At 41.8% G+C, this 9,500-nt stretch overlaps 1 protein-coding gene across 1 annotated transcript in view; it reads left to right on the top strand.

Moving 5' to 3' along the window:
* The window catches only part of EPHA4 (EPH receptor A4), a 143,571-nt gene extending 138,674 nt beyond the window's left edge, over window positions 1-4,897 (top strand). The window contains exon 18 of the mRNA XM_080798695.1: window positions 2,403-4,897. The gene's annotated coding sequence lies outside the window, so the exon portion shown is untranslated. The remainder of the gene's footprint in view (window positions 1-2,402) is intronic.
* The last annotated feature ends 4,603 nt before the right edge of the window (window positions 4,898-9,500 follow it).

The raw sequence follows: 9,500 nt of genomic DNA on the forward strand, positions 1-9,500 counted from the left end.
GAAGGTATACTCTTCCTCCAGTGTTTTCCAAGTGTTACTCATCCATCTTTCACTCGCAAACCCAAATGTTGTATTGTGACATGCCAGAGTGGGGTGAAATGGAGTTCAGTAGTGGGAGCCATGCAGATGAAGCTGCTTTGCCTTGTGTGGATTTATGAGGCTTCGATTTAAACATGTATCTAGGGGTGCCTGGGTGGCTCAGTGCATTAAGCCTCTGCCTTCGGCTCAGGTCATGATCTCAGGGTCCTGGGATCGAGCCCCGCATCGGGCTCTCTGCTCAGCAGGGAGTCTGCTTCCCCCTCTCTCTCTGCCTGCCTCTCTGCCTACTTGTGATCCCTCTCTCTGTCAAATAAATAAATTAAAAATAAATAAATAAATAAACATGTATCTATACAAGAGGTGGCAGACCTACCTAGTATTCCTTTATCATTTAGCCTTGAAATTCATGACATTGTTATTTTATAATGGAGAAGGGGGAAATGGAAAAGCGAGACCCCATTGTAATGAAGAGAACTGGATGGTAAAGACACTTTGATGTCTTCCTAACAGATTCAAAGGAACCATGTGGTGTTTATTTAGTCACAGTGAAAGTCGCATCTTTCCTCATGATACCACATAGACCACATGCTTTGGTCTTTGTTCAAGCAGTTCCCACAAATAAGGAGTTGTCAGAATTCAAAGGAGCAAAGGTTTCTTTTTCTCCACTGTAAAGTATTCTGGAATTAACGAGATATAATCCTTCATATTCCCACACTTCTCACTTCAAACATCCAACCCTTTCAACATATACACTGAGTCCCCAAATAGCCTACGTCCCATTGGGAACTATTGAAAAAGAGTGTTGGTGAGCTCACAGGAGACAAACATGTTTGGGGGACTCCCTTTTTCTCCTCTAAGAATGGAATTTCTAGTAACAAAATAAAATCACTTTCAAAAAGTGGGCATATCCATACAGTGTTGGTTGTACTCCATCAGTTGTAAAGGTCCTACTCATGTCTCCTTGTCCTGCAGGTAAATACGTGTCTGCCTAGGGCAGACCTTGAGCATTTGATTATCCCCAGAGAAGACACAGCTGGAAAAGTAGATCTGGGTCCTTTTCTTTGATTTTCCTCATAATTGGCAAAATGAATGATGTTGACAAGTGGCTTCCAGAAGGGCTTGGTAGTTACAACCTTACCTACATTTAGAATTTTAAATTGCTTAAGAAGTCATCTCTGTCTGAATATTTTATAAGAAAACTTTATTTCTCTCTAAAGTATTTCCTACAGGACTAAATAATGGTTATTTACCTCAAAGGAACTAAATTTGATGTGTAGCTCACATACGTAAACACACATATGTACAAAACAAGCAAATAAAGAATTGGTTTAATAAAACAAGCAAAATTATCTGTGGAGATAGATTCTGGCCTTAATCCTTTGCTCCCCACCTGAAGTCATCCACTGCTAAACACGGCCATTGTGGTGGGAGATACGGTGTCTGAAGCAATCTTGGTGGTTAGTTATCACAAAGGAAAGAAGAGAAGATTCCTTATTATTCATTTTGATTAGTGAGAGGAGAGGAGCCACAGAGACTCCGTTGTGTCGTGCTGATTTTGTTCTGTTCTAGACTGATGGGACAGCTGAGACTGGTTGGTTCTTGGTGGGCCCGAGCCCTGTAAACCTTTCCTGCTGCCACGCCGGACGTCTCCCTGACACTCCCTTTTTGTGCCTGTTACATGCAGGGCGTGTAAATCCTTTACTAGACGCTCTCCTTCATTAGAAGTTACTTTTTAAGAAAAGCATTCAGTGCTTTTTATCTCTTGGTTTGAATTTTTTCAATCATAGCGTTGAAAATTGGCAGATTGTGGTATTTCCAGATTTGTTCCCAAGATACCCAATTTCCCTTTCTGGAAAGGCTGGGCGCTAGTAGCTCAGGCTTTTCCGGTAGTACGATTCGCCTTTCACATCCCTTTACCAACTAAGCCTTTCTCCTCTTGCACAATTTTTCAAAGTCAGAATTTTCATTTCCGCAGAGTGGCTGTTCACACAGTGGCTAAGGCATGGCTCTAGACTCAGACTGTGTGGGTTCCAATCCAGCTTTACTCCTTCACCATGTAGGACGTGACCTACATGGTAGCTCAACTTTCTTATGTTTGACAGCCTTGTCCATTCGATAGGGGTAAGACGGTATCTTCCTCGAGTTGTTATAATTAAGCTATTAATAGCCAGTTTTTCTTGTTGCTACTCCAGTTGTCATTTTTCCGAGGAGAGAAGCGAGATCTCCACGCTCTCCCTCCTGAGTTACTTCTTACTGAGCCGTACCGACTCTACGTGCTTGTCTTCTTTCTTGCAATATTGGCTGACAACTGGCTGACCATCTTGGCTGCTGTTTTGTCTCAACTCCTGTTCTTTTCTCTACAGGGAGTAGACTCTGCTATCTTGGCCTCACAGCCCTTCCTGTTGATTACAAAGCCCACAGAAGAAAACAGAACACACCCTCCTCAGTCCCTTCGAAACACATTTCTTCTGCTTCTGCTCATGCCAGTCCTGGAGCAAAGACACTGATGAAACAACACCCATACCCGAGAAGAATGCATGGGTGACGTTGGAATCTCCCTTCCCAGTGAAAGAAACCGCAGCCGGGCAAGGTTCAGCACGGGTCCTCCCGTTGCTTTGAGGAATGTACTGTCTCGCGGCACCAGCTCTGCAGAGCCCTTGTTCCTAAACTCCTCGTGGTTTTATTTATATGTATTTCCATATCTCGCTCCTGTATGTCACTGCTGCCTTCGCGCGGCGGCGAGCGACGCGAGGCCACAGGTCGTACCATGGACACCAGGTTAGGTGCCTCCACACAAAGCAAAGCCAGTTCCCATGAGCTGCCTATGATATGCATTGCTGAAGTAACATTTTACCCAGGGTGTGCCATTGCCGTGATATAAATATATTTTTTTCCTAGACTAACTACGAGCTGACTTATCTCTTTTGATGTGTGTACATAGGTGTGAGAGTGCGTGTCCGCGGGTGTATGTGCGTGTGAGTGTAGGACCTCATGCTTAGCACTGCCTGTGAATGTTGTGGAAGGCGACACCCGGAGAGTTTTGGTTTCTTGCCAGTTCGGAGATGAAGAGCCACGTGAGATGGTGGACCCTCATGGGTCCCCTTAGAAAGATAGCCCGGAAATGTTCAGTGTCCTGTATTTAGAAGTGTATTTTGTAGCTGCCACACTAAGCTTAGTAATAAGTAAGTCTGCAGCTTAGGATGGAGGCATTTTCACCTTGGCGATGGGGTAATTTGAGAGTGTCCATCCATTCAGGTGACAACCCATCATCAAAATCACTAATTCCGATTGAACTTCTCATCGGAATTGCCGGTTTCTTGAGGGAGAGAGAGAGAAGGGGGTGGAATTTGTCTGGTAACCCCAAATGGAATAGAGGTAGCCTTTGTTTCCCTGCATAAATGGACTCGTTGAATGCGAACAAAATATATGCAATTCATATACTTCCGGAAGTGAACGTAGACGCGTGTGTCAGCTTTGAGATGATGTGTTCTGGATTAATACTTTGTCTCTCAATGTCACAGAAAAATACATGCCAGTGACTGTTGAGGTTAGCATCGTTGGGATTAAATGTCCTCAAGTGATTTCAGGTTCCCCGTATACAGGAAGAGTTCTACAGTTACCAATATGCAGCTAACGCCGATGGTCCTTAGCCTTCTAGGATCTGAGGTCCCGTGTGTGAAGATTCAGTTCCGATAGGACACGTATGCCAAACTTCAGCCAACATACTGCCGTTTTTCATAATCTGAGTGGCTGCCTTGCCTATTCTAAGCTATGCTTGCAGAAACTGTGGCCATTTTCATAAGCTATACCATCAAATCAGGGAAAAAAAAATGGGAAAAAAAAGATTCTGAACCCCATGTTGAGTAAGTAGAGAAAATCATCAATAACTATTTATTACATTCTGACAGGGTGTGTGGCATTGTGTTCTCATAGCTATGCCAGAGTGACAAAGTTAATTCACCCCTTTTGGGGGACTTTAATATATTTTTAAAGGGATGTGCCTATGCATTGATGCCTGAAAAATATGTATAAAGAAATGAGGTTGAATCTCTGAGCTGGTCATCTTTCCCCAGAGATCAGGGCAGGAGGCCAGCTTCAGGGACTGTATCTAGCCCCATAAGCGCGTGCTGGCCTAGTGAGTTCAGATGCTCAGTCTTGCTCAGATCTTCCATTAGGCAGCATTAAGCTGTTCCCCTGCACCAAATCACATAGCTTCACCATGTGTCCACTGGCCCCAAATTATTTTTAACAGTCATGGATGAAATGTTCTGGTGTGTTGAAAAAGTTATTTTCAAGACAGGTTGTGCTCACTACACTGCTGGTATGTGTGTTTTGAGAACTCTTGATTCAATCTGTGAAGGATATGTGTATTAATCCATACACGTTTATAGCCTCAATATTTGTCTGAAGACACTCAAAATCTGACCAGTAAAGGAAAGTTCTAGAAGCAATATTTTCACTTATTTAACATTCTCCAAACAACATCAACCATTGATACACACTGAAGAGTGCATTTATTTTTTGTATCACTCCAGGTATGTTGGAATATGCAAGGACTGTGGTTAAAATTAGAATGTATAAGGCATATTATAATTTAGTTCATACCGAAAAGGAAATTAACAGAACATTGCTTGGCTCCTACATGTTCTGAAATTTGAGCGATCTCTTGAGTTAGACATAGATTTTTCTATTTTGTTTTATTTTGTCAAGGTATTTTTCTTCCCTTCATGAACTTTAGGTACACATAACTTATGTCATTTATTTATGGTCTTTTATACCTAGTTTGTAAAATTGTAAAATAGCAAACTAAATGCAAAGAGTTTGCATTTGAAAATAATAAAGTAGTTGCCGTATACAGACCTGGAATCCGGTTGTCTCTTTTCCATAATTTTTCCAGATGCCTGCTGTTTTTGAATCAATTAATTCTTGGTTGTCATTTGGTTAGAACATAAAATCTTAAGTTTTAATTGAGTGTGCTTAGTTAGAGGATAAAAAACATTGACTTCTAAATAGCCCTTGCCCTTGAGAACAGCACATTAGCAAATCAGACTTCGGTTTTATGAGATTCTGTATGTATCTGAGTGTAATTAAGACAGTGATCTTTGGTTGGAATTTAGGCTCCCCCACGTACTACTGATAATGCAATTTAGGGCAAGTTTCTTAACTTCCTTATGCCCGTTTCCTTGTTTGTACAATGGCAATTATAATACCACAGGCATTTTTTAAAGATTTATTTATTTATTTGAGAAAGAGCGAGCGAGCATGTGTTAGCGGTGGGGAGGGGCAGAGGGAAAGGGAGAGAGAGAATCTCCAGCAGACAGTGAGACACCATATTCATATAACTCTTATTATGGCATATTATTATATCATTCTATTTTACTATTTTCAACAGTTAACATCATACTGTGCCTAATTTATAAATTGAACTTTCTTATCGGTAGATGTACATTGGGGAAAAAAGCCATAGTATATATGGAATTTGGTATTATCTGTGGTTTTGGGTGTCCACTGGGGGTCCTAGAGTGTATCTCCTATGGATAAGAGGGGACTACAGTATTCTCAGCATTTTTAGGGATACAGCCTGTCTTCTCCAACATCCACAGTTCTATACCTTCTCTAATACCTTTGGTAGTGACTAGCTACCCATCCTTACCACAGGCTTTTAATCCTGGATTGTTGGATCCTTGAGAATACATTGGGGCTCCGAGGGGTCCAAGAGTATCCCTAAAACGTGGTGTAAATGATATGTATATGTGTGTTTTGATGGGGAGAAAGTTCCTAAATTTCATCAAATCATAAATGAATGTGGGATACAAAAATGATAAGAGCCATAGTTTTAAGGATGAATGCTCCCATCATGATACCATTTCATTAAACAAACTGTCAATTGACTAAGCCCTTGTTAATTGAAAATCAGTTTCAAGACTTATTACAGTGTCTTAACTAAAGCCCTTAAGAGCAGCTGGCTTCAGAGAATGAGAGCATGCTGTTTAGTGTTACTAGAGATATTTTAAAACATAGACCTTGAAATAAAAGGAATCTGGGTTATGTCTGGTTATTTTGTGTTTATTTCTTAGTTAAATACCTCTCTAGAATCAGCTATATTAATTAATAGGTAGAGTAGTTGATCATGTATTTATGATTTGTGGCAGACTAGGGCTTGGCATTTTCTATCCCACTTGTTCAGCAAGATAGAAAGTCAACTGTATTAAAGCTGTATCTATGGAAGATGGAGCTATAGAAATACAGATACGGACTTTTTATAAGGAATTGTCTCATGCACTTATGAAAGCTGAGAAGTCCCATGATCTGCAAGCCTGGGACCCAGGGAAGTCAGTGGTGTCGTTCAGTTCAAGTCCAGCGGCCCGAAGCACCAGCCGAGCCAATGGCATAAGTCCCAGTCCGTGGGCAGTAGAAGATGACATGTTCTATCTCAGATAGTAGAGCAGGAAGCAGAAGAGGGGAATTCCACCTTTCTCCCCCATCATTCTATTCAGGCCCTCAATATAATGGATGACACCCACCCACACTGGGGAGGGCATTCTACTGAATCTGCTCATTTAAATGCTGCTTTCATCCAGAAACACCCTCACAGACACACCCAGAGATTATTAATCTGGGCCCTCCATGACCAGTCAGGGTCATACGAAATTAACCATCACATTGACCAGTAAAGCAGTTTCCCCTACATTTTCTAGAATGGGTTGGCAGAGTGGATATCAAAATTGCCACAAGCAATCTTAACAATAATTTTGAGATTGATTTCAGTATAGAGTAATAATGAGGTTTTTCTATTATTTAGGGCAATGAACGCTAACTTCTGTAATACAAGACCCCATATTTTCAGCGTTTAACACACTTAAGTGTTGTTTCTAGCAAACATCATAGCCTGATGAAGATCCAGAGGATCTTTCTGGCAACTTTGCAAGCAGTGACCTGGATCCAAGCTCCTTCCCTCCTGTGAGGCTCTCATCTTCTACAGGTGACATCTACAGCCACCACCTAAGAGAATGGGTGATTCTAAAGCTGAAGGCTTTATTCTCCCTCCCTTATTTTATTGGCCAGAACTTATCATATGGGCCTAAGCTACTGTTTGGAGGTGGGAAATAGAGTCCTGTGTGCACGGAAAGACAAAATAAATCTGTTGAGCAGCTAGCCAGTATCTACCACAAGTACAAGGAAGCACCACACACCAAGGGGAGGTCAGGGAAAGCTTCCTGTGGAAGTCAAATGCATCTCTTAAGTTTCATTTGATCTGCTCCCACAATTATGTTGAAAGCTCGTTTCCCAAAGATGCAGAGAAGCATGAGCAGTGTTCAGACTTGCTATAATATTTGCATCCTCAGATGCTTCAGTGATAACATTTTCCTTCCTGCATCACAGACCTCTGTGCCTTCTGTAGCCACAAGCTTCTGTTTATATTCAAAAGTGCTGCCTGTTAGGTTTAAATGGCCTTAGCTACTCAGTATTCCCAGGATGAGGGCAGGGAGTGGGGAGCATAGAATAAACCATAATCCCCGGCAAGAGATTTAAAGTAGTGTTTTTCCTTTGAGTAAAGATACAACTAGAACGTGCAAAACCAAACCACCTTAGCCCCTGGATATCTATCAGATGGGCAAGACCTTAATTAAGGTCTTGTTCTGTCTGAAGCATCTTAAGAACTGGAACCAAAGCCCAGGCGTACAGGGTTTTTCGTTCCCTTTAGCATTTTTGAACACTTAACTACATGCCAGACATGTATTAAGCTCTGTTTATTTAAATGCAACAGTCTGTGCCTGTGACATAAGTCCTCATATGTTCATTTTATGGATGAAAACACGAAAGTACAGATTGCTCAGACAATTGGTTCAAGGCCACCTTGCTGAAAAGGGTTGGAATTTAAACACAAATCGTTGGACTCCGACAATTTGCTTATAACTTCTACAGCACCCTGCCATACCGTGTGTATGATAAACTCAATCTGATAAAACATTTTGCCAGGTGGGTATGTTCCAGTTTGATATCGAAGCTACATGCAATTGGTAGAAGGTATATATGCCAGGACATTCTTTCTTAAACACTGCCTGCCTCTTCTGCTGCCAGGTGGCTCTTTTTTGATCAGTGAGTCATGCTGATTGTTTTTTGTAAGCTCTAGTGAGAGAAACCGTAACTTAAATACAGTGTTTACCTTATCCACTGCATTTTGCAAGAATTAATTTCCAAAGTCTACTCTTCACTTAAAAGCAGAGTGTAATCTATTTTCACTAAAATACTACCATCTGATGTAGAGTGGGGGAGGAAGTAGTGATTTTCTTTAATCATCACGTTTGTATTCTAAGCGTAAAAGTCACGGATGGAACTTCTCGAGTGCCATTCTTCACTTTGATGACAGCCTGTGACAGAGAGGCTAGTCATTTAACCAAGTAGAAACAAAGGATGGGTCCAAGGACAAAAGAAAAATTCATTGAAGTGGAGTCCGAGGATCATGTAATAAAAAAGTACACCCAGGCACCTAGGTGCCTGGGTGGCTCAGTGGGTTGGGGCCTCTGCCTTCGGCTCAGGTCATGAGCCCAGGGTCTTGGGATCCAGCCCCGCATCGGGCTCTCTGCTCAGCAGGGAGCCTGCTTCCCCCTCTCTCTGCCTGCCTCTCTGCCTACTTGTGATCTCTGTCTGTCAGATAAATAAATAAAATCTTAAAAAAAGAAAAAAAAAAAAGATAAAGTGAACCCTGCCTTGGCTACTCACGACCTATGTGACCTTGGACAAAAATCACTTAACCTCCCTGAAACAAAGTTTACTCACCTTTCAAGTGAAAGTAAGAATCCCCTACTTTGTCAGGGTCTTGCAAGAATTCAGTGTAATCGGTTCATTTGGGTGGGAATGACCCATCTGCATTTGTTGTTACACAAAGTGGGTCCGAACCAGAAAGCAGGAGCTGCAAACACGGATGTCTACAGGAGCCAGGTAGGCCGTGTGAATGAGTGATAATTGTGCAAATGCAACATTGGATTAATCTGATGTTTTTGAGTATTACTCAGCAGGTAGTAGGTTGAGGCAAGAAGGGTTCTACAGCCAAATAAGGTGAGAAAATCATGCATTCTATGACCCCCTTCTGGAGATTCATACAGGACATTGGTATATTAAAAGCTTTTGGAAGTCTTACAGTAAAGAAACCAGTTTTGCCAATTTAACCTACCATTTTCCAAAGACATTTGAAAATGAAACCCTGCTCACATCTCCATGGAACGAAAACTCTCAGTCTACCTTTGGGGTTTCATATGAGGAAACTGAAGGAGATACGCACACAACTGTTGTACAATGTTTAAGTATCCTGATCCGCCACCCACAAGGCATTCTACCTTCAAAACCCTGGGCATATTCCAAGTACTTAATCAGCTTTGCGGCTGCATGGAGATTTGCCTTTTCCTCCAGCATGGGCTAGTGGCTGCAGTACTCTTTAGGAATGGAGCATGTGAGGTGGG

Source organism: Martes martes (genome assembly GCF_963455335.1).
Source record: "Martes martes genome assembly, chromosome: 3".
Taxonomy (NCBI): Eukaryota; Metazoa; Chordata; class Mammalia; order Carnivora; family Mustelidae; genus Martes; species Martes martes.